The sequence below is a fragment of the Desmodus rotundus genome, chromosome 10 (genome assembly GCF_022682495.2).
Source record: "Desmodus rotundus isolate HL8 chromosome 10, HLdesRot8A.1, whole genome shotgun sequence".
Taxonomy (NCBI): Eukaryota; Metazoa; Chordata; class Mammalia; order Chiroptera; family Phyllostomidae; genus Desmodus; species Desmodus rotundus.
This window is the reverse complement of record NC_071396.1, coordinates 47,958,527-47,984,977: the sequence shown is the minus strand read 5'-3', so window position 1 is coordinate 47,984,977 and position 26,451 is coordinate 47,958,527. Positions and strand designations below refer to the sequence as shown.

Sequence of the window (26,451 nt, the reverse complement as noted above, 5' to 3'; positions counted from 1 at the left end):
ACGTTACGCGCTACGTTAATTCTGAGCATTACACGTCCTGATCTGAACAAAAGTCTTAAGAGAAACCTAGCTCTTCTGTAAGGTCATTGTTCTCTTTAAACTGTTTCATAAACTTATAAGGTTTGGGCAGAAGCCCTGCTCTTATTCAAGTCACATGATTAGATGCAAATTTTATTACAGCTTGTCATAAGAGAAAACGTACCAAACCTTCAAAAAAAATCCTAATACACGTTAACTGCCAGAAAAACGAAAAGTATCTATTTTTAAAACCAAGAATGCTGAACAGATTTAAAGAGAATTCAAAGGTTAACCCCGCCAAAAGGGCAATTTATAATTTTACAATTCCTATTACCTTCTGGGATTTTTTTGTAAGATTTTATTTATTTACTTTTAGAGAGAGGGGAAGGGAGGGAGAGAAACATCGATGTGGGAGGGATCAGTTGTCTCTCATGCCTCCAAGTGGGGACCTGGCCCGCAACCCAGGCATGTGCCCTGACTGGGAATCGAACCAGCGACCTTTCAGTGTGCAGGCCGGCACTCAGTCCATTGAGCCACACCAGCCAGGGCACCTTCTGGGATATTTTAAACATGTTCAGTTAACACACCTGCTCCAGGAAGACCACGACTCTGCATCATGAAGCAGCCAGCAGAGCTGATGACAAGAGGAAGGGATGTGCAGCGCGCTCCACTGATGAGAGAGAGCACGGCCCCTGTGGTGACTACGCAGCCGCCACAGAGGACGAGCAACCAGTGAGGCAGCAGGAGCAGTAGCTGGGAAAAAAGATGTCAGTGATAAGAGATGCTTCCCTTCTTGTGCCTAAAATGGCCAAATACTGCTGCAGCTCTGCCAGTGACAAACTCTACCATCAGGACTATTCTGTACTGGGAGTGCATCTTCCCAGAAAAGGGTACATGTGCTCAGTGAAAACCCAGGTAAACGTGAAAATAAAACTAAATTAAATTCAACAAGTAATTACTGATCGCTATGTGCCACATATTATGAACAGCCATGATGGTGCTTTAAAAAAAACAAAAATCACACCAGATAGGTTTCATCTTCAGCGCTGATTCACTCATTCAGCATATACTTACTGAGAGCCCACTGTGCGCCAGGCACTGTTCCTGGCACTGCTCAACTACTAGTGGCTCTCTAGACGGCTATGTTAGAACCAGGGGAGAAGGGTGCAGGGAAGTAGAGATACACTCCTTCTGTATGAATAAATATGACCAGCCCTACATAGGAAAATTTTTGCCAGGTACATAAAACTGGCTACATTAAACTAAAGATATATAACAAGAGAATGAAAGCACATTTTTTAATATCAAGTCTCAGATTATAAAGAGTTATATGCTAAAAAAACCTTTAAAAAGGGCTGAGCCCAGTTGCAGCTACATCAAGGACATAGGATTAAGCCATCTGGGTCAGAAACTAATGCTTTGGCTGAAAGAGATGAGCAGGGAAGTTTCAAAGACAAAAGGATATAAACAAAAATTATACGAACAGACGTGAACAGAGCATGTCCTAGGATAGAGAGAAGATGCGCCCGGCTGACTGAGATCTTACTCTGTAACACGGCATTATAATGGAGGCTGGATAGGGTGGTACGTGCGTGTGAGAGAGTGCAGATGAGCACTGGACAGGTATGTTGAGGAAGGGGGGGACAAAAAGAGAGGAGCCTAAAGACCAGATACGAGATTAGAAGTTAGCCACTACAAAATGCTTGATAAATGTTAACCATCAATCTAGTATCATCATAAGCATTATCATCATCATCATCATTATTAAATAACAACCGTATTATGTACTAAAAAGAAAAAAAGGAAGTTAGCTAGAGGAAACACAAAAAGACTAGAAGGCTGGGCTATTCAGTGCAGTTACCTCTGGAAGGAGTCATGGAATGGGGAGAGGCGATAGAGAGGAGTCCTGTGTGATTTGTTTTATATTGGTTTAACCCTTTAACAAAGGAAATCAATAATTTATGCATTGCTTGCACAATGCTGAAATAGAAACAGCAGCTAATCTAAAACAAATTATGATGAACAGAATGGAGTTAAGAGCACTGGTACAAAAAGCAGGAGAAAGCAACGCATGTGAGCAGAAGTCAGGACGGTGACCATCCTTCGAAGGGCATGGTGGGGGTACTGCCAAAAAAGGGAACCTGAGGGTTTCTGCCCTCCTGGTAAAGCTCCGCCTCTCGCTGTGGGTGATTAAGTGGGAGTTCAGTTTGTGAAAATGCAGCTCGCTGGACAGCTAAGACGTATACGCTTTGCTCTGTGATTTAAAATTATTTTCTTGATTTATTAAAAAGTGTACAGTGGTCGGTTTCCTTTCCATTTCCCCCCATCATCAGTTCCCCTTCTCACAAACAATCCCCTTTTATTTGTCTTTTATGTCCTTCCAGAAAAACTTGACACAAATACAATCAAATACACACACACACACACACACAGATACATATAAATCTTTTTTTTTTTTTTTTACATTATTAGCAGTTTACTAAAAGGGAAAAAAGCCAGGTACAGAAAAATGTATAAATAACGTATCTTTAAGATCTTTCCATATCAGCATAGAAAAAGCTTCCATATTATCCACAGAATTCCAGTGTAAAAGTGATCTTAAAACTGCATCAAACCCTATCATTCCTCTGCTCCAAAACCACCCAGCAGCATCCCACTACACGCAATATCCGAATTCCCTAACGGTATTTTCTGGACCATCTGATCTGGACTTCGGCTTCTTCAAACTCATTTCTTACCATTCTCTCCCTAACTTTGCACTTAACCATGCTTGACTTTTCCCTTTTTCAAGTGCTCCAAGGTCATTTCTAGCTCAAGGCCTTTGCACTTGATGTTCCTTCCTCCGGCATTTTCTTTTCCCACATCGTAACATGACTTATGCTCTCAATAAATCCAACTGCACAAATGTTACCTCCTGAAAAAGGACTTCCCTGAACACTTTATTTAAAATATATCCCACTCCCACATCGTGCTCTATCCTTTGATCCTCCTTAATTTTCTTTCATGGCATTTATCCTAACCTGATATTATAGTGTCAATTTTATTTGTTATTATGTCTTCCCCCTGGAAATGTTAGTAGGCAGGTAGCCTCATCCTCCTTACCGACTATCACGTACCCTGCACCGAGAACAGTGCCTACTTATTAAATAAGTGGATGAGGAAAAAAACAATTTGCAAAAATACACATGCCTTTATAAGAACTATATAAAATTTAAAACAAAAAAAAATGTTACTTATGGGAAAACACAGCTATAGGAACAGAATAAAAGGAAGCCTTTTTTCAGATAGACCTCATCTAATGAATTATCATTAACTTTTCCATCAAGTGTACCTTGCAATTAAAGGGAACTTCAGCTCTAGCTGGTATGGCTCAGTGGATTGAGTGTCGGCCTGTGAATCAAAGGGTTGCCAGTTTGATTCCCAGTCTAGGGCACATGCCTGGGTTGTGGGCCAGGTCCCCAAGCAAGAGGCAACCACACATTGATTTTCTCTCCCTCCCTTCCCCTCTCTAAACTAAATAAATAAAATCTTTAAAGATAACTTCAAATTTTAAACCCAGGTGACTAAGATAATGACAATTGCATTAATAGAATTAAGGACACTAAAAAAGTGGCTTAGTCAGCAGAGAAGATGGTTAAGTCTACTGAAAAGGAAGCATGACTGGAGATACAGGTTTAGCAAAGAAAAGATGGAAAACAGATCTAAGATTTTGCACTAAGAGCTGAAACAGTAAGAAAGTGTAGGTTTTCAACAGAATAAAACGAGCAGTAAGTAAATATGTGATTAGGGAACATTCACTAGTAGGAAAAAGCAGAGTTACTGATAATGTATCACTAAAATGAAGATCTTAGAACAAGATACAATGGTATGGTAGAAGATTAAACACAAGGGAGTTTTAAAAGAATGTGAACAAAGAAAAGGCCAAGGACTTTGGGGAATGGCGATGCTATTAGTTAGACTTCAAGAGATTGGCTTCAGAATTAATAAGGAGTGTCAGATTTCAAAACCTAAGGCTCAGTTTGTGTTTTCTTAAAACCTAGCAGTAGGAAAAGGGTAGAGACAAACCTTACACTCAACTCTAAATACAGAATGGTTGTAATTCTTAAACACATTTAAAGAAATTCTTTCTAAAAAAGTGTTAGAACGTTCCAAACTATGTTGTAAGTGGTACGTGCAAAGTAGTCCAAGTACTCATTATCTAAGTCTCACCTTGCAGAGTTAAAAAAGGGAACAAAATTCATCACAAAAATTCACTCGTGACTAAGCCAAAGACCTGATCAGGCACATCAGAAGGTAAACTGGGCTCCACATCATGAGGTTATCAAGAGAGATTTTTAAAAAGGGTAACAGTAAAATAACGCTCCGTACCTACCAAAATAACTAGACTTTAAAAAGAAAATAAAAGTGTTCATGACAATACAGAACAAATGAAACCTAAGCACTTTGGAAAACTGCTTGACAATATCTACTAATGCTAAACACAGATTTCTATAACCAAGCAATTCCATTCTTAAAAAACATGATGAATTGCACAGATATAATAATACTGAAGTCAGACACAAAAGATTAAACATTATATAATTCCATCTATGTGGCATTCAAAAAGAGGAAACACTAACCTACGTCATCAGAGGCAAGAATGTTAGCAGGATGGGACGAGAGAGACTCTCCTGGAGAGCTGGAAATTTTCTGTATCTTGATTTGGGTGACAACATAGACAGATGTACACATACATAAAAGCTCACTGAGTTATACACATAAGATGCATATACTTTATTATAAGACATATTTCAATTAAAAAAATCTTTTAAAAATTTCCTAATGAACTGATCACCTATAATAAAATTAGTTCCCATTCACTACAATCTTCCCTCATCATAAACCAAGAGTGAAACTGCCAATTTGCAAAAACGGTAAGATTTCACAAAGTTTATTGAACAACGTAGGCAAACAATATAGAGTCTGGAATTTAATTTTACCCTACTACTCTACAAGCAAGTTAGTGTTTCACAGACACTGACAAAGGACAGGAGAGACTCCTGGGTCAGGACAAAGAACTTTATTACTCGGGGCACAGCAGGCAGTGTCAGCATCAGCTCTGTGGTTCCCTTTGCCTCCGAGACCCATGGGAGTGATGCACTAAGGCCCGGATGGATGGTACTCCTGCAGTGGGTTTGCAATGATGAGGAACACTGAGCTTCGGGAATTCATCACTTTCGTGGAAATCAGTAAGCAAACCTACTGCTTGGGCAGAAAGAATAATTTGACTACGAAAGGGAAAAGCAGTATGTATTTTTAATGGATTAGCACCACAAATGTCAAACAGGAAGGATGCTATATAGCATGCCACTAATTATTTAGTGAAAAAAATTAAGCCTATCCATTCACACTTGATTCATTCTTTGTTCATTAAAAGAATTAATGCATGTTTACAATTATAACCTAATGTTTTTCCAGAATTTAAATTTTTCAAGACAAAGTCCCAATGAGACCTTTTAATCACAATTTAGTAGGAAATTCTGATCTGCATTTTAAGTGATTTCATTTTCCATGGACTTTTTCTTAAACCAATTATCATTGGTTTGCAAAGACCTAACTCAGCGTCACATGAGCTTTTCTTGATGACAGTCACCATCGTCATGAACCCCTTACCATGCTGCTCTGGGAGGCTTCCACAGAGAGCATGGAACAGGGACACACTGTACAGAATAGACAAAAGTGCAAGAGAGATTTTGACAAGTTACTTACATAGGTAACTTGTTTTGGACACAAGTTTCTTGAAAGAATATGGCTATTTCAAGGATTTCAACAGCATCCTTTCTACAAAATCAATTGGTAAAGCAAAGACAGTACTATTCCTTTGATGAGGAGGAGGAGGAAGAGGAGGAGAGCAGGGGGAGGAGGAAGCTACTAGCGTATGCTGAATACTCACTATGCCAACCACTGTTAAGGGCCTTGTATTTATAGTCTAAACACCATTAAAATCTCACAACAGCCAGATGAGGTAAATCCCATTATTCCCATTTTATAGATGAGAAAACAGACAAAGGGACATTAACTGTGAGTTGCTTATCTACCTAGACAGGAAGAAATAAAGCCAGGAATCGAGCCCCTGGCTGCCCAGCTCCAGAACCTACACTACTCCTAGACACTAGACACACTGACTCCTAAAAAGAAAAGCCTCCTGCCAAGGTATTTTCTTCCCTCAAAGATCTCCTCTATTGCTTCTCTTTGACTTCTCCAAAACGTTCAAATCATTGTATGTTGTCATGAAACATGATTACACAGTTGTAGACACCAAGAATAATCCAGTTCAATGTGCTCATCTTCAAGTTGGTTTTTTATACCACTTAACATAGTCTCATCAACTTCTTTCTCTACTTCAGCCCACTCACTCTTCTCTCAGTTTAGCTGAGTCAGTCAGTAGGTATGAAAGACTATCTAATGTTTAACTATTATTGCATGAAAATTATGTTTATTATTTATATATTGGTGGCCTTTTCTTTTGGACTTACAAAGCTCCAATTATCATTGGCACATTTTTCTTACACTTATCACTAGAACACAGTTACCTAAAAATGATAAGACAACACTTGACTTCATTTAAATTTTTTTTCTAAATACAAATATAAAATTTCTAGTTATAAAATATGCTTAACCACAAATACTTCATTAACGTTTGGTAGACTTACTCCCTTATATTCTTTCTCTGTGTGTGTGTGTGTGTGTGTGTGTCTCCCCCACCTCTGGCCATTGATGGAGGGTATGCCATGATACTGCTTGGTATTCTACATTTCCACTTAATATAAAAAGAAATTGCCACATATATACTTTTAATGCTCCAACTATATTTCACTCATCTTCTTTCTTAATATTTAACATTCAGATTTCAAAATGAAATTGTTATGTCGGAATTAAAACTTTTTTATAGTACCCATATGATAGATAAACTTTTGTTCTGTAATTTTTTCTGTAGAATATATCATATTCAAAATAACACCTTGGTCCACAAGCTGAAATAAAAGTACTTGGAATACAGCAATAGATTTATTTCACTATCCTCACAAAAGTCCTTGGTTATGAACTTCTCATTATGTATACAAAAAAATACAGTAAGATACTATGCTTTTATTATTTGTATATATTAGCATATACAATATAAGACCCAAGTGAACTTGCAATACATTTGAAAATAAGAGTATGATTAGGTTTCCTAGTAACTAAAAGAATTTTGAATCTCTCATTGAAAGATGGTTCAAGTTTTCATGCCCCTTTTGTTTTTCACTAGGTAAAGTGAATTTAGAAACACTGAGAACAGCCACCCTCAATTTAATTAGCTGATTGTGCACGTAAACATCCATTATACTTCTCTATATTATCTTTCAACTTAGCCTATTAATAGAGAAAATTCTCAACAGGCTATCTCTGTAATTTCAGTCTAGAAAGGTTACAGAATGCTGGGCAATTAAATTTGTTCCTCTGTACTCCCTTCTACAATGCTTTCAGGGCCTACTGAGGCATTGTATTAACAATTATACATATTAACATGTATATGTATACAAACAGACATACACATAACCAGTACTAAACTTAATCTCAAACTAACAGTCTTATTTATACAAAACACATTTACTTGAGTGTGCCTAAAAACGGCAAACCACCAAGCTAGACGCTATAAGGATTAAAGATAATCTGGGTCCAGACCTTAACTTTAAAGAATTACAAATAAATAAGCAACTAAGATGTGCCCATACCAATCTACAATGCAGAAAGCTAAAGAAATTCGGGGGACAGACCTTTGAGGAAGAGAGTAGAGGAGGACAAGCAGCAGGAGGCAGCTTATCTTAGGCATAAAAGCTACTGTTGGTAAAAACAGAAAATCCGGGTTTTCATCTACCAGAATGAGGAAATGCTACAGTTTAGTTTTCTGAAACACAGGTGGTAGAACAAGAGAACTGGCTAGAAATATAGAATAAAGCTAATCTATAACGAGGATATTAATGTATGTCCTGTAAGACATAACACTAGATTTGCATTCTAATGAACTTGGGTTCAAATTCCGGATCTAACGCTTACACCTAAATGTCCACTTTTTCCCTATTTCATATAGTGAATACCAGTTGAGAACTAAATGACATGAACACAACTCAGAGGCGTCGTGAGGTGAGGAAACTGCAGCTTTCACTGTCTCCTCTCCCAACCTGTCTGATGACCCACCACAACCTGCTGCCCTCCTTTCTCCTCCCTTCTCATTCCTTAGACTCTCCTCCTCTCTTGCCTCCTCTTTCTCCACTCCTCATCCTCCTTCGACATTCCTCAGTGCTGGTGTTGGAGAAGCTTGGCTACTACATAATACTGATGTATAAACTAACCAATAAAAATGCACTTTTCTTCTATTTTCAAAAGGACCCAATTAGCACAGACTGCACCATTTGTAGCTTTAGTACTTTCCTGTGCTTCATTCAGGGCTTTCTTTCCGCTGAGCTCTCTGCAAGTGTACGGGAAGTCAGGTGACAGCCCAGGTGTGACACAGTGCTCTACACAAAAACCTGGCTGCCGGGCAAGTTCCTATTTGTGTCCCCGCCATCTTCATCCTGGGTCACTAACACATTAAAGCTACCCTAAAGTGCACCACTGAGAACAATATATGATAGAGGTGATATATTCAGTTCCTAAGAAAACCAAAAAATCAGTAGATTTCAAAAAACTTAAATCATAGAATTATTTTCTTCTACAGCTTTCATAAGAAGCAACTATAAAAGTTATTACTTACAAATATTAAAGCCTTATTTCAATAGCACAATTAGGGATAGAAAACAAATTCTATTTCGTCTTTTTTTTGCTTTTACTGAGGCTATACTTTACTGACCTTTGAGAATTTAAAAAAAACCCTGAATGTCAAATTGAGCCTTTTCCTTAAAAGCCAAGTCTTGTTTCAACAATGCACACCTGGCTAACCAAGAAGTTAATAAAACAAAAAACACAAATGATACTGAACAGTTTCCAAGATATCTTTCATTGAATTTCTATTTCCAGCTTAAAAACCAGAGAATCCCCTCAAAATCTGAAATCCTATTAGGAAATACACAAGACAATCTGTGTAAGGTGAGTCAGTCAATTATCAATATTATAGTTCGAATGAATATGATGAAATCTAGTGATCAAACACTATCACATTTAGATCTATCTAGGGGGACCACAAATAGAACAGAAAGGAAGAGGAATTATCCCAATACAAGCGGAAAACAGGGTGGGGGGGAGGAAAAGGTAAAAAGATTATATACTTGTGAATAAGATTGCTTAAGGAGGATTAACTGTTGCAAATGACTAGTGACAGACAAAACGTGGAGGGCTTAACAAGTATACAAAAACAAAAAGGAAAACAAGTTCTGACAGGCTCCCACCCTCCCCCAACACACACATACACACACACACACACACACAATCACACCCCCAAAGTGAATAAAGGATAAGGTGTGGATAACTATGCATGATATTAGTACAAATTTTGGGAGCGACTATCACAAGACCCCAGCAGGAATGTGGCAGTCTACAATTCACAGTCCAGCTGGTAATAAAGGACAAGAACAAGAAAAACCAAGCATATCATTTAAGCCAAATGAGGCAGGGGAGACTGGGAGGAGACAATTAGCCAGTTTGTGAAGCAAAAGGATAAGGCACCACCACAGAATAAATGCCAAACGGGGAAAGGCTGAATTGAAGGCTACAGAGTCAGGCTGCTGGAAGTAATCCTACGTGAATGCAGAGTTCTATCTAAGCAGAAAGACATATTCAAAGAGGCATTAAAAAAAGGGGGCATTGGGGGAGACAAAAATGGCAACAGCACATGATCAAGTAAGAAACTTAAGGAGGAGTGGGGGGTTGGGGTGGGCAGAGAGGGAAAATGAAAAACACGGGAGAAACCCCATCTAGGAAAGGAAGACATACAAGGGCGGTGGTACACAGACCAAGGTAGTGACAGTGATAGAGATACAGATAAGGAAGGACGTATCAGGGACATTACAAATAAACAATCAATATGTCTTGGTGACGACCTAAACAGAAACAGGGGCAAGCAAAAGAAGGTAATGGTTTGAAAGCTGAAAGAATAAAGACACCGCTCACCTAGAAAGGGGAATTCTAGTTATGGCCAAGATGAGGCAAGAAGGTGTTTGGTGAGGACGGGTATAAGGAAGCGAACACTGGTGCAGCTCCGAGCAGATGTAAAATTAAAGCTCAAGAGAAAAGAAATGAATATGCAGATTTGAGGGATCATATCAATGAAGTAAAAGTTGAACCTACGAGAGTAGATATTTGATTGATTCAAAATTGACTGGGTACCTAATAAGCAGGGAACACTCTGTGCCTAGGAACTCAGGCTTACAGGGCGCTACCTGTGATCTCTAGATCTTAAAGAGTAACTGGGGAAAAGGGAAGGTGCGATGGAGAGCTTGGTGTATGTACTTCTATGGGATGGCCAACAGAGACAGAGCACTAAAATAGAGTAAAAGTACGTCCAGCAAGTCCAGAAGGCCAGTAATTGGACATACAGGAGAATGTGCTACTTCTTACACCAGAGCGTGGAGGGATTTAAGAAAATAACGATGAACCCATTCTGTGCTCGTACCTGTCCCTTACCTCTGGTTTACCGAGACCGGACAAGATGACCCTCTCACTGACATGTTTTGCCGTTTTGAGAGAAATGACTTCGGCTAGACAGAAAACTGAGATCATGGTAAGATTTAGAAACTGCTTTGTATATTAGGTTCCCCGAATCCTTCTGAAAACCCATAACTACTGATTAAACGATAACACAGAACAGTGCCTTCGAAATCCAAAGTAATGCAGTGGTACCTCTGCTGTAAGTGAAAACCTTATAAAATTATGAGATAACATGCATTACGAAAGAATACAACATTACAAAACACACACACTCACATACATCTCCTATTTCAGCTCAAACACCTCTCCTCCGAAAAGCCCCCCCGGAGCACCCCGCCTAGGTGCTCTGTCACACACTCTCACTGCATCACATAACTCTACTTTGTAGCACTGAATGCACCTATATTTTTACATTCACCTGTCCAGCCCTGCAAGGATGTAAATGAGAGGAGCCATATCTGTTTTCACCCATCACTGTAAACCCAGCGACACACGTGCTCAGTAACTGTTTAATCAAAGAGAAATCTGCATAAAGAGCTTTTGAAAGGATGTTAGTGATGGGGGTGGGGCAGGGTAAGGGATACTTTTCACTTTCCGCTTCATAAATTCTGTACTTCTTAAAGATGGTGTTTTTTTTTTGCATAGTCAGTGGAAAAAACAGATTTTAAAACCAAAGTGTAGCTGTACCTCAGTATATTAAAATACTCACTAAAGAAGATTTAACATTACAAGAGTGATTCATATTTCAAAAGAGTTTTCTTCATTATATTTAGGGTTATACAAGTTTAGAAACTGAAATTTAAGAAAAATCAATTAGAAACTAGGGGGCAAATACTTTCTGCTCCAAATAAGTATTAGTAAGAATTAATTTTTCCAAGGCATTTCTTTTCCTGCATGGAAATGAATTTTGCACCTCAGCGATGTTACAAATGCCATTCTCTGCCTGGACCACTTTCCTCAAAGCTCCAACCACTAATTTCTAGTGCTCTCGTTATTCTGGCTTCAACTTTAGCTACCTTCCCAGAGACCTTCCCTGACCACCCCAAAACCCTATGTAAATACTATGTTCATCTCCTTTGCTGTATTAACCAATTTGTAATTATTTGTTGGTTTCTGTCTCTCCTACTAGGAGGTAATCGTCTATTTATTTATTTATTTGGGTGGGGGAGAGAAACATCGATGCAATCAATTGGCTGCCTCTCACACACCCGCACAGGTGGACCTGGCCCGCAACCCAGGCATGTGCCCTCAAATGGGAATCAAGCCAGCGACCCCTCAGTTCACAGGAAGGCACTCAATCCACTGAGCCACACCAGTCAGGTAATCTTTAAGAAGCAGTATTAAACATATTCAGAGAACTTGTTAAATTCATTGAAGTTATTCATTTAAATTTATTTACTTTTTTGAGATATTTATTGAGGTAGCATTCTAGGAGCTGGGAATGCAGGAGTAAATAAAGGAGACCTAACTCCTTGTCTTCATGTAGCTTACATTCCAGTGGAGGGAGACAGACAAAATACAGTAAGTAAGTGATATAGTTTGTTAGGTAAAAAGCATTATGAAGAAAAATAAAGCATAGGAAGATAAATGAGGAGTGCTACGGGAGAGGTATGATTTTCAATAGGGTGGTTGGACTTGGCCTCACTGAGGAGGTGCCAACTGAGTCAAAACTTTAAGGCAGTAAGAGTGAGTGGGCAGACATCTAAGGGAAAACCATTACAAAGGCAACAGGCAATGCAAAGATCCAAAGTGGGAGCATGCCGGGCACACTCAGTTACCGCAAGACCAGTGCAGCCTGAGAATAAAGTGAACAAGGAAGGGAAAATAAGGAAGGGGTCAAATAGGTAAGATGCACACAGGGCATGCTGGACAGGATAAGGGTTTTGGCTTTCACTGTAAGCGAAACTGAGACCCCACTTGAGAGCTCTGAGCAGAGACATGACATTTTCTGCCTTATGTTATTAGACGATTACTCTGGCTGATGTAAACAGAATGAACTGGGGGGCGGGGGGCAGGGCCTGGTTCACTGCAGCAATCTAGGTGAGAGGATGGCGGCTTACACCAGGGTGATAGCAGTGGCATGGTGAGAAGCAGACAATTTCACATATATTTTGGGAGACTTTCTATCAGGTTCCCTGATAGAATAGATATGAGGACTGTAAGAACAGAGGAATCAACAATGATTCTAAGGTGTCAGCCTAGGCTGCTGAAAGAATGGGATTTGTCATCAACGCATTTGGGGAAGGCAAATGGGGAACTGAAGGAAGATCAGGAGTGACATTTTCTTTACATTAAATGTATGAATAAAATGTTAAGCTTCTCCATGCTTCCAATTCAAATGAAGTCCCATTAATATCAAGAACCCAAAGCTCCCGTCTTACCTTGAGGCACCTGAGCAGCACCGCCTGACCAACTGCCATAAACACACCCACCACCCTCAACGCTCATCTCCCACAGTCACACACAGACACACACTGCTCACGCCCAAACTCTGGAGGCAGATGCACAGCCACGGCAGCTTCACTTTCTGCTCCAACAGCTCCGTAGCTGCCTCAGTCCAAAAATCTCACCCGACACGGTCAGCCAAAATAAAATCTCCTGAGTACACCAGCCCACGCAAATAAACGCCCACATGGGTCACAGCCCACCATCACCTCAGCCAAACTTGTGCAAAAGAATTACAGAATGGGGTTTTAAAAAACCAATCCCTCAGGGAGAACCAAGATGGCGGCGTAGGTAGACACATTGCGCCTCCTCGCACAACCAGAACTGACGGAGAATCCAACGGCAAGGAGGTCTGACACCAAGGAAATAAAAAATAAATAGTCATCCAGACCGGTAGGAGGGGCGGAGACGGGCACCAGGGCGGAGAGGACTCACGTGGCCGTGACGGGACCGAGACTGGCGGAGTGTGGGACAAACGGGGCAGGCAGTCTGACCACTAGCAGACCCTGCGGCCCCACATTCGCACAGATAAACCGAGAGGGCCGGACTCAGAGTGGCGGAGAGTGGGGCAGGCAGAGCAGCGGGTAGCACCCAGCGTCCAGCACCCAGCGGCCCCACATTCGAGCACAGATAAACCAGACAAATGGCTGGGAGCGAAGCAGACCGCGCAACCCAGGGCTCCAGCTCGGGGAAATAAAGCCTCAGGCCTCTGATTGGGAACGCCCATGGGGTTTGGGGCAGCGGCAGGAGAGACTCCCAGTCTCACAGGAGAGGTCGTTGGAGAGACCCACAGGGGCCTAGGGCGTGCACAGGCCCACCCACTCAGGAACCAGCACCAGAGGGGCCCACTTTGATTGTGGGTGGCGGAGTGAAAGACTGAAATCCCGAGGAAAGTGAGGCAGGCACCATTGCTCCCTCTCGGCCCCTCCCCCACGTACAGCGTCACAGTTCAGCGACCAGCGTTACCCCGCCCTGGTGAACACCTAAGGCTCCTCCCCTTAAAGTAACAGATGCGCCAAGACAAAAAAAAAAAAAAAAATGGCCCAAATGACAGAACACTTCAAAGCTCCAGAAAAAATACAACTAAGCAATGAAGAGATAGCCAACCTATCAGATGCACAGTTCAAAACACTGGTTATCAAGATGCTCACAGAATTGGTTGACTCTGTTCGAAAACCAGATGAAAAAATGAAGCCTATGCAAATAGAAACAAAGGAAAATGTACAGGGAACCAATAGTGATGCGAAGGAAACTGGGACTCAAATCAATGGTGTGGACCAGAAAGAAGAAAGAAACATCCAACCAGAAAAGAATGAAGAAACAAGAATTCGGAAAAATGAAGAGAGGCTTAGGAACCTCCAGGACATCTTGAAACGTTCCAACATCCGAATTATAGGGGTACCAGAAGGAGAAGAGGAAGAACAAAAAATTGAAAACTTATTTGAACAAATAAGGAAGGAGAACTTCCCTCATCTGGCAAAGGAAACAGACTTCCAGGAAGTCCAGGAAGCTCAGAGAGTCCCAAAGAAGCTGGACCCAAGGAGGAACACACCAAGGCACATCATAATTACATTACCCAAGATTAAACGCAAGGACCTACATCCAAGATTACTGTATCCAGCAAAGCTATCATTTAGAATGGAAGGGAAGATAAAGTGCTTCTCAGATAAGGTCAAGTTAAAGAAGTTCATCATCACCAAGCCATTATTATATGAAATGTTAAAGGGAGTTACCTAAGAAAAAGAAGATCAAAAATAGGAACAGTAAAAATGACAGCAAACTCACAGTTATTAACGACCACACCTAAAACAAAAACAAGAGCAAACTAGGCAAACAACTAGAACAGGAACAGAACCATAGAGATGGAGATCACATGGAGGGTTGTCAATAGGGGAGTGGGAGGGGGAGAGGTGGGGAAAGGTACAGAGAATAAGTAGCATAGATGATAGGTGGAAAATAGACAGGGGGAGGGTAAGAATAGTGTAGGAAATGTAGAAGCCAAAGAACTTATAAGTATGACCCATGGACATGAACTATAGGGGGGGAATGTGGGAGGGAGGGGGTGGGCAGGATGGAGTGGAGTGAGGGGGGGAATGGGACAACTATAATAGCATAATCAATAAATACATTTTAAAAAATTTTTAAAAAACCAATCCCTCATAACCTCAAAAATTCATATTCATCAGGTTTGAAAGTAGGGCCCTATCTCCCACATTTTAACAAGAGTCCCAGGTTATGCAGCAGGTCTGAAAACCAACGGCCTTAGGGTGACTTGCAATGGAAGAAAGTCACTTGCCTACATTCCACATCAAGGGTAACTTTTCTATGGTTGATGGGGGTCAAATTTAAAAGCATCTTACCCTTGTGGTTCTAATATCGACAGCAGTCGCCAAGTATCAGCAGGAGAAGACCCCCACCCCCATTCCACTGTCATACCAATCCTAGACCCAGGTCTACAATGTCTACAACACATGTAAACCACAACCATACTGCAGACGGAGAAGATAAAGAAACCAAGAGCAAGTTTACTCACAAGCTCTCCTAGATTCACAAATTCAATTCTTTACAGGAACATTTATAAGGATGAAAGGATACAATCACATGAGCATCAAAACCACTTTCTTAGAGAAACATTTCAATCACCATTTTCCCAGTGGTGATTCCAATCTCCAAAAACATTAAAACTTCTTATAGTGAGCCCTGGCCAGGTAGACCAGTTGGTTAAGAGTTTTGTCCCCGATGTTCCAAGACTGCTGGTTCCATCCCCAGTCAGGGTACTTGCAGGAGTCAACCAGGAAACGTACAAATGGGTGGAACAAAAGTCAAAGTTTCTCTCTTTCCCTGCCCGTCAGTCCTCTCTCTCCATTTAATAAACAAAAACTCTTTTTAAAAAAAGTTCTCATAGTGAATGAGAACCATTCAAAGTCAGGAGCTGAACTCAAGATCCCTGACACTTTCACAGCATAATCTTCTTGCCTAGCCTCTCTTTGTGCCCACACAAGTCTATACTTTTCTATCTCCCACATCCAGACTTTTGTTTCCCAGTTTTTAATCACTCTTTAAACTTCACCTGCTCCTCTAAGTCCTCTAATTAAGCAGAGCCTGGTCTAGATGTATCACTCACCCCCACAGCGCCTGCAAGATCCCCTACATCACTACCAGATGTGTTTGAGTATACTTGTACAGGCCTGTAGGCACAGGAAAAGACACAGAGCTGGTCAATCTTTATAGTGATTTCCTTTAAATTATAAAATTGTCAAGGGCAAATACCAAATCATTACATTACCTGTCTCTGGAGCACAAAGTGCTAACTCGTGTACACAACATATATTCATTCCAATGCTTTATGAAGATGGTCCCCAGATACCTCATGTGCACCCCAGAGTTCAAGTCACCTACTTAGAAGAACAGGGGGCAAATATAGCTCTGGGTACCTTTTCAGCCCTAGGCAGCATTCATGTAATTTACACTTTCAACTCCAAGAGTGGAAATGGCCAGTGAATTAAGCAGGCACTCACTTTAGGGGGCAGAAAGATGTGAACAAAGGGAAAGAAAATGAAAGGCCAGCTTTGAAATATTTCTGCAGTGCCCCCTTTTCCTGGGAACACGCAAACCAGAATAACTAGATCTCGAGTTATTCAAACTACCAGATGGATGCTAGGCAGATCCTAACACATCATGGAAACAAAACTGAACAAAACAAAACTTGCCTTGAAAACACCAGCCACCTTCTGAGATCATGGTTAAATCTTAAAAGTGCGAGACTCTCCAGGACTCCAGCTGCTATGCTCAGAGAAAGGTGGGAAGGTGACACCAGGGTTTTCTCACTGTTATTTTCGTAATGACAAAATAATACGTATGGAAATCAAAAAGAAAAATCCAGTTAAAATCTAACCAGAGATCAAACCATTTCCAAATTTCTACAAAATATACCAGTCTGTAAATTATATATACATCATAGGCAGGGACTGGTGTACCAAAGAATTCAAGAGAAAACTTGTTTACAAAGTGTACTTTAACAACTAGCTTCCAAAAGTGAATTAAATTGTAGTAGTGCACACACAGAACTATCTAATAAAAAATTCCTTAAGATCAGCCCAGAAATAAACAAGAAAGGATAAGCAAGATAGACAAACCTTTAACTAGACTCATCAAGAAAAAAAGAAAGAGGGCCCAAGTAAATAAAATCAGAAATGAAAGAGGAGAAGTAACAACTGACACCAGAGAAATACAGAAGATTGTAAAAAATATTATGAACAACTATATGCCAACAAATGGACAATCTGAAATAAATGGATATGTTCCTAGAAACATACAATCTTCCAACACTGAATCAGGAAGTATCAGAAAATCTCAATGGACCCATTACAACTAATGAAGTTGAAGCAGTTATCAAAAAACAAACAAAAAACCCTCCCAACAAACAAAAGTCATGGACTGGACAGCTTCACAGGAAAATTTTACCAAACATTCAAAGAAGAACTAACACCTCTCCTTCTCAAACTATTCCAAAAAATTCAAGAGGAGGGAAGACTCCCAAGCTCATTTTACAAGGTCAGCATTATCCTAATTCCAAAACTAGATAAGACACTACAAAAAAAGAAAATTATCAACCAATACCCTTGATGAACATATATGCTAAAATCCTCAACAAAATATTAGCGAACTGGATCCAGCAATACAGTAAAAAGATCATACACCATGACCAAGTGGCATTTATTCCTTGGATGCAAGGTTGGAAAAAAATCAATAAATGTGATACACCACATAAACAAAAAGAATAAAAATCACCTTATCATATCGACAGATGGAGAAAAACCATGTGATAAAATCCAGCACCTATTTATGGAAAAACTCTCAGCAAAGTGGGAATAGAGGGAACATACCTCAACGTGATAAAGGCCAGATACTGCAAACCCACAGCCAGCATCGTACTCAATGGGCAAAAACTACAAGTGTTTCCCTGGAGAATGTCACCGCTCTTACTGAACACAGTACTGGAAGTCCAGGCCACAGCGATCAGACAAAAAGAAATAAGACATCCAGTTTGGAAAGGAAGAAGTGAAACTGTCATTATTTGCAGATGACATGATACTGTATATAGAGAACCCTAAAGATTTCACCAAAAAACTACTATAACTGATAAATGAATTCAGTAAGGTAGAAGAATACAAAACAAATACCCAGAAATCAGTTGCATTTTTACACACCAATAACAAACTATCAGAAAGATAAACTAAGAAAACAATCCCATTTACAACAGCATCAAAAATAAAATACCTTGGAATAAATTTAACCAAGGATGTAAAAGACCTGTACTCAGAAAATTATAAGACACTGAAGAAAGAAACTGAAGAAGATAAAAATAAGTGGAAGCATATGCCATGTTCATGGACAGGAACAATCATCATTAAAATGTCCACAATACCCAAAGCAATCTAGACATTCAACACAATTCCTATCAAGATACCAATGGCGTTATTTCACAGACCTAGAACAAATAATCCAAAATCTATATGGAACCACAAAAGACCCCAAACAGCCACAGCAATCTTGAGAAAGAAGAACAAAGTTGGTGGAATCATGCTACCTGATATCAAACTATACAAGGCCGTAGTAATCAAAACAGCATGGGGCTGGCATAAAAACAGAGACAGAGATCAATGGAACAGAATAGAGAGCCCAGAAATAAACCCTATTACCTTTACAGCCAATTAATATTTGACAAAGAAGGCAAGAAGATACAATGGGGTAAAAAGTCTGTTCAATAAATGGTGTTTGGAAAACTGGACAAAATACATGCAAAAAAAATGAAACTAGACCACTATCTTACACCATACACAAGACTCAAAACCATAAAAATCCTAGAAGTAAAATCTCATAGGCAGTTAATATCTCAGACATTTCTCATAGCAATATTTTTTCTGATGTATCTCCTCGGGCAAGGAAACAAAAGAAAAAAATAAACAAATGGGACTACATCAAACTAAAAAGTTTGCACAGCAAAGGAAACCATAAGAAAATGAAAGACAACCCACTGAATGGAAGAAATATTTGCCAATGATAACAACTGATAAAGGGTTAATATCCAAAATTTAAAGAACTCAGTATCAAAAAAAAAAAAGAACCAACCAAACAACCCCCCTCAAAAAAAACAATCCAATTAAAAATGGGCAAAGGACTTGAATAGACACTTCTCCAAAGAGGAAATACAGATGGCCAATAGACATACGAAAAGATGCTCAAAGTCACTAATCATCAGAGAAACACAAATTAAAACCACAATGAGGTATCAGTTCACACTTGTCAGAATGGCTACCATCAATAAAATCAACAAACAACAAGTGCTGGAGAGGATGTGGAGAAAGGGGATCCTAGTGCACTGCTAGGGGGATGCAGGCTGGTGCAGTGATAGTAGAAAGCAGTACGGAGTTACCTCAAAAAATTAAAAATGGAACAGCTTATTACCCACTGATTCCTCTTCTGGGAATATATCCAAAAAAGCCCAAACGCTAGTTCGAAAGAATATATGCACCCCTATGTTCTGTGCAGCAGCCAAGATGTGGAAGCAGCTCAAATGCCGGTTAGTAGATTAAAAAAGCTGTGTATATTTACACGATGAAATACTACTTGGCGGTAAAAAAGGAAATCTTACTTTTTGCAATAGCATGGATAGACCTAGAAAGTATTAAGCTATGGGAAATCTAAAGAACAAAATAAACTAACAAACAAGATAGAAATAGAGTCACAGAAACAGAGAACAGACTGTCAACTGTCAGAGGGCAGGGAATGGGGTGAAAAAGGTGAAGGGATTAAGTGTAAAAAAAAAATATCATAGACAGACATCAGTCTGGTGATTACCAGAGGGAAAGGGAGGTGGGGGAGGTAGGAGAAGGTAAAGGGGGATAAATGGTGATGAAAGGAGACTTGACTTGGGGTGGTGAGCACACAATACGGTATACAGATAATGCGTTACAGAATTGTACACCTGGAAGTTATGTAGTGCTATTAACCAAATGCACCCCAATTATTCAGTAACAATAAAAAAACTAATTTATTCTATCACAACCAAATTAGAAATACAGTAAAACCAACAGAAAAACCACTGAAACAACCTACTACAATGAAACCAAAAGTCTTCCCACCTCGCTGACAGAGGCAAAAATATATCAAAACTGAAGAGCCGTGAACTAGCTGATTATTCATGGAAAACCTAAGAGCTCTGTAATTCTCCCATTTTTTTCAAAGTTGACAAATGATAAAAGCTGTTAGAATATGAGGTGACCTGTGAGGTTGGGAAATTAACTGGTCCTAACAATCTAGTTTTTAGCAGTTCTTCAAAAAATTTTTCTATCTTAACCCTCCAACTAAGTAAACATCTCTCTCAGATTCAGAGTTCTAGACAACAGCAATGAACCAGATAAGCTAGCACTAAAATTTTCAATAGCTGCTGTTCTATTAACTCTGAGAGTGGAAAAACAAGGTGTAAAAGGACACTAATAGGCTCCCTGGGGTCATGCATCATCTTCCTTGGTGACAGCACCCCATCTCAGCGCAGGCTTCTTGAGTCCTAACCTCCCAGACACTCTTTTCTCCATAATATTAAGACTGGTGGGGAGAAGATTCATTCCTCAGCCTCTACTGTCCCTTATAAAAGGACATTTGAACAAATAACTATTTGGCTTCTTTGTGCTTAGTATGGGCAGGGGGTGGAGGGGTGGGGGGAGAGAGAGAAAGAGGGAGAGAGACAAGACGCCCTCTAGAAGAGAACAGGGAAGACCGATAAACCAGGGGAAGAAAGGCAGCTACATCCTAATGTACTCAAGTCAGCTCTGAAATTCACTGAAATGTGTGGCTCACTGCCTAAACCAACAAATACATCTGGTAATAATAAACACTGATAAGTCATAAACAAAAAGGGCTTTCTTAATTCAAAGACTCTACAAACTATGGTAACATTAAAATTTACATAAAACACAATCAAACAACTTGTGTGAAATAACATTTTTTAAAATTGTATTTCAATTTCAGTTAGTAAGAAATGAAAAACTGTTGGTATTTTACTGCCTAGTCTTGAAAAGACTAAGAAGCCAGTATCTTTGAATTAACCAAGTTACAAACCTGTTTTCGGTAGACAGAAAAAACATATTGCCTCTGTTTAACGCAAAGGACAGAAAAGATCATCACTGCAAATCATAATGTTTGGGTTCATGATGAAAACAGGAAACAGACAGGCGGCCCAGGTATAATTATGGTTATAGTCTAATGTGCCCCAGGTTCAGCCAAGAATTAAAACCCAGCAAAGAGGCTAAGCAGAATTTACGTGCCTCCACCTTGCAACAGAAGGCAACTCTTAATAATATTCCCAGCAACATGTTACATAACCAACAGTAAACAACAATCTGATTCAAACCTCATTAGTAACAACATTCTGCCACTGTCTCCCACTGAAATTAATAGCTGGCTGTGCCAGAGGGGAAAGAAATGCAGCACATATCAATCTACCCATTTCTGTGGCGCCTACCACAGTGCCCCAGACAAGCAGATAATACCACCGAGCTACACAGATTCTACAAAAATATGGTTTTTTTCTTTTCTTTTCCAGTGCCCTGCTCTTCCTCTTTTTAACCAGATCATATCATATGGATGCATTTAAATTCTAAGAGGAAAGTCTGTTGAGAAGGTTCATCTAACTTTTACTGCCTATTTTAGCTATGCTCTGAAAGAAATAGAGGCAGAAACGATGAATGGATTTTTATAGCAAAGATAAACCCTAACAACGGCTGTGTGAAAAGGAAAGGCACAGGGAGAGAGCAGCAATGGAGAGGGGAGGGAAGGAAAGGATACTACAACCATGCAAACAATCATAAACAAAAATGAAATTAAAAATCGAAACAAAATATATAAAACTTATGAAGGTTACATATTAACTTCTCTCTTAGGAGTGTTTTGTATTCTTGTAATCTCCAAGTTTGCCTTAGAGGAAACAGTTAGCCAAGGAGTAAAAGAAAGTATATAAAGTAATTTGTTCAGATCTAAAAATAACTCCTCACTTAATCTGGAACCCACTTATTTCACACCGATAGTGGAACCAAGAGCTGTGAAACAATGGCATGTGTCTGAGTATCAGTTACTGCACAAGGAACACTAGCATTGGTATCTAGCAGAAATTTTAAACTACTTGGATGTTACTATAACCACTGGGAGTAAAGTTTTCAACCTTTCAGTTTTCCAAGTAACATTAAAAACTAATTCACTCTAGGCGATCTGGGTACTTCAAGGAAATTCACGTACTCTAGTATTTTTTTTTTTTTTAAGAATTTTTTAAAACAGCAACTCAAGGATCCTCTCCTCTCGACTCCTATGGGGCCAAGCCACAGCCTCTCCCCTTTCCAATCTTTGTTGCTAGATAAGAACACGTTCGGTAGTGATCAGCAACAGGCAGGAGTGAAAACTCAACCAGGCTGGAAAACTTTTTCCATAGAAAGATAAGGTAAACAAGATATACTCAGCACCACACCCATTTCAAGGCACAGGCGGCCAGGAATGCTTTTTTCCTCCTCTAGACCTCCAGCTGGTCCGGAAACAAAGCCTCCGCAATCAAGATAGAGATCTGGCCCAGGGTGTTCGGGCATTCCTCACCTCCGGGCTGGCCTACAGCTCCGCTCTCCAATGCCATCCAAACCAGAATTGGGACATTTTGTCAGGAAGCGGGCACACGTCCAAATACCCACTATCCTCGTCCCACTTCTTTTCTGCAACCAAAATCTGTTTTGGCTACCGAGCATGCTCCAACTTAGGACGGGCGCCACACTGGAGTTTTCAAAGCTTAGGCTCCAAACTCCACGTAGTAAGAGCAGCAGCTGAAAGGGGACAGGAGGAAGAGGGGAGGGCGAGGGGGAGAAAGTGGCATCGGAATCGTGAGTACTGAGACCGAAGGAAGGACCCGGGCAGGGGGTGAATACGATGAGCACGAACGCACTGCTTGGCATTCTCCTTGCAGCTATGCACAAGTTTTTCATGAAGTGGAAGAAATCTCTGCAAGCGGTGAAAACTGGCACGGCAAGTGGCAGAAACCAGGTCTCACACCCAGCAGAGCGCCGGAGCAGGTCGCAACTGCCCAGGGCGTAATTCCCACCGATAAGCGTGGATCCTTATCTTTGAAACACAAAGCGACGGCGGCGCGGATTCATCGAGCCGCTGGTCAGCTTTGCACGGCAGCCGACCGGGCTGCTCGCCCGGGCCCAGCAGCGCACGGAGGGTGTGCACTGAGTGGTGCTTAGATGGGGACAAACAAACCGGTCCTCTGCACAGAGGCGGGCCCGGGGACGCCCCCCCCGCCCCCGCCCCCGCCCCGCCGTGGGCGTCCGAACGCCCCGTCCACAGTCCCGGGGTTACCGCGGCGCCGGGACCCGAACCAGCCTCCGCCCCGCCCCCGCCCGCGGGCGAGGCCCTGCGACCCGACGGGCTGCCCACCGCCGCCCGCCTGCCCGGACCCCAGCAGGCCGGGACTCGGCCTACCTCCCGCCCCGCAGGCCCGGGTGGTTTCCGCTCCGTCCGCGGCCGAACGCCCCCGCCTCGACCCGAGTCCGGCCTCTAGGGCTGGAGGGCGAGCAGCGTCCGGGAAGAGCCTGCAGCCCCTGCTCCCGCCGGCCCGCCCCGGGCCCCACACTCACTCTCCGGCCGGCGGGGCGCACTCCCCGGCGCCGTCGCTGCGCTTCCCCTCAGTGCAACTTTATTAGCAGCTCGGTGGCGGGACACGCGCACGGCGCCCGCTCGCCCGGGACCCGGATGAGGGAGGGAAGGAGCGGAGGACTTCCCCCGCCCCCCGCCCCGGGGCCAGCGCGTGCGCAGAAGCCGCCGTGTGACCGCCGCGGGCGGCTGGGCAGGGCCGCCTGACTCCGGCGGCCGGAGGGACCTCGGCGCTGGGCTCGGCTCCGGCCGACCCCGGTTTCCGACCATCCCGAGGCTTCTCGCCACAGTGGCCAGGCTAAGGATGATGGCGGGGAGGGGGGTCGGCTAGTTCCCACCACCACAACAGCCACGAGTCGTCTCCTCTAACCACTTTATAATAAAATGATTGTCCTCGACACGGACAGTTGGGGATTTTCTCAGTGGTCTACAAAGTGTAAATAAAGACATCGTCGTCGGGTGCAGCTTTGCTACTTTTGCCGACTTGTAATATAAATCTGAGTGAAGAACGTCCTCTTTCTGTGAAAAAGGGGCTTCAAAACACGTTTCTGAAAAACATTTAAATAATTGTTTTTATTTTAAAAGTTCAGTACCGATTTTCCAATATTCTGCTATAGGCTTCCTTTTTAAATAAAGTAAAAAAAAAAAAGGGGGGGTCATTTTTAATCCTCTCATACCTTAGCCCAATGCACCACGAGCTCCTCCTAGCCCTGCCTGCAAAACGTACCCCCAGCCTGACCATTAGCGCCACCTTCGCCGCTGGGGCCAGGGTGCTCCCATCTGACACACACAGTGGACAGTTGCTACTTTGCTCCAGGCTCCTTCAGCCGGTTTTTTTTTTTTTTCCGCTGTGAAGAGACAAACGAAATGTTGCTGAAGTCCGCGTTAGGGCGGCCCTGTCGACTGTGGACAGAGGCCCTGCAAGGCGGGGCCTTGGGTCAAGGTGGGCACCAGAGAGGGCGCCTGCTCTGATCAAAGGGGGCAGCTGCTTTTCCACTCCGTCAACTGTCACCAGGGGGAAATGCAGGAATAAGGACCCGGTGCTGGCAGGTCTTCTGATTTCTCGAAAACAGCTGGAAATCTGCATTTTAATGAAAAACTTTGTTTTATATGTTTAGCAACTCCTTTCATTCCTTCTCTCTGTTACACTCGCTTTCTCAGCCATTCAGGGGGCCGACCCTGTAGGAGCCAAGCAAAACAAATTCATGGTCCGGATTTAGCCTGCTGGCCATCATTTGCAATCTCAGGTCTGCATCTTAAACCCCTTTACTACATCATAAACTTTGTGAAAGTAAAGTCTGTGTACTTTAACTCTTTGTCACACTCTCTGATTATTTGTTGTTAATTCAGAATTTTCCAGCCCTTGGAAGGCACATATTTCTGGAGCCTGCATGGGTTTACAACTCCCAGAAGTGCCTATAACCCTGCCTTGGAGGATGCTTCCCGCCCCTCCCCCCCCAACTGATGTTTGCAGAGTGCTTCGTTGAGTAGTATAAGACATAACAAGTTGGTTTAAATGTTTTGTACACTAGAGTCACTTCTTACTGCAAACAGATAGTAAACTCCTTCCCAAAACAAATTGCTTGCTGTCTTGCAGTCCCTGCACAAACGAGAGGAACAATGTGTTATTATAGGAAGCCTTTTAATAATCACATTTATAATGTCAAAGCCAACAGTTTTGCTTCCTGAACTGTGTGTCCACATCCTGATCAAATCAACCAGAGACTCCAACCTCTCCAAGTTGGTTGCTATGTGGGCTCCACTTAGGTCTTATGTTGGAGATGATAACCTACAAGGGAGGAATGGAAACTTTATCAGCACACCAGCTGCCTGCCGCCCACCGCCCACCCCCGGGGCTGAGCAATTAGCCGGACCGCGTAGGGTATAACATCAGGCAGATCACTAAATACCCACATAGTTGAAAAGATACCACGCAGAAAATGAACAGGCCTGCCAGCACCAGAGAACTAGAGTAAGGAAGTCCCTGTTTGGGGCAATCAACTGAGATCTAAAAACAAATGAAGAACGAGATGATCTGGACCAATAGATAATCCGTAAGGTATCAAAAGAGGCACATCCCTTTTTAGTTTAGCAGTCTTGCGATAAAGATCAGATAAAATAAATACTCCATTGTACTGGACCTGTAGAGAAGCCAGACTGTGTCTGGATAACTGAGGCCCGCGCTCCTCAGCGAGGGGCGCCTGTGCACGTACTCCATAAGGTTGGAAGACAGTCTCGTCACGGCACCAAGGTGGTGCTACTGGCACCTACTGAGCCGACTCCACGGGTGCTGCTAACTTTCTACCCGACACACGACAGCCTCCTTCTACCAAGAATTATCCAGCCCCAACTGTCAACAGTGCTGAGATCGAGAAACCCTGATTCAAGCCCAAAATCGTTTTTCTTTAATTGGGTTAATGTTTAGGGGGAAAATGGGCCTTTTCTTTGAATTTTTCCAGTAATTGCTTTAATTGCTCGTTTGGTGGACAGAGCCAGTCTAAATGTTTAGTCCATGACCTGCCCCCACCTTGAATTTTCCAGATCCAAAAAGGAGGTAATTTTCAGGAAATATGAGACATGAAGAACTGGAAGAATTAACTCAGTTTTTCCATATTTTAATTTTTTTATTTTAAA

The 26,451-nt window shown here is 41.7% G+C and overlaps 1 protein-coding gene across 3 annotated transcripts in view; it reads right to left on the bottom strand.

Annotated features, from left to right (window-relative positions):
• SMAD5 (SMAD family member 5) overlaps positions 1-23,930 on the bottom strand; it is a 53,133-nt gene extending 29,203 nt beyond the window's left edge. The window contains exons 1-2 of one of the 3 annotated variants that reach the window (XM_053912839.1): positions 23,802-23,913; positions 606-771 (exon numbers count right to left, since the gene is read on the bottom strand). The gene's annotated coding sequence lies outside the window, so the exon portion shown is untranslated. The other 2 variants (XM_053912838.1, XM_053912837.1) reach the window with 2 other exon arrangements.
• Between the last annotated feature and the right edge of the window lie 2,521 nt (positions 23,931-26,451).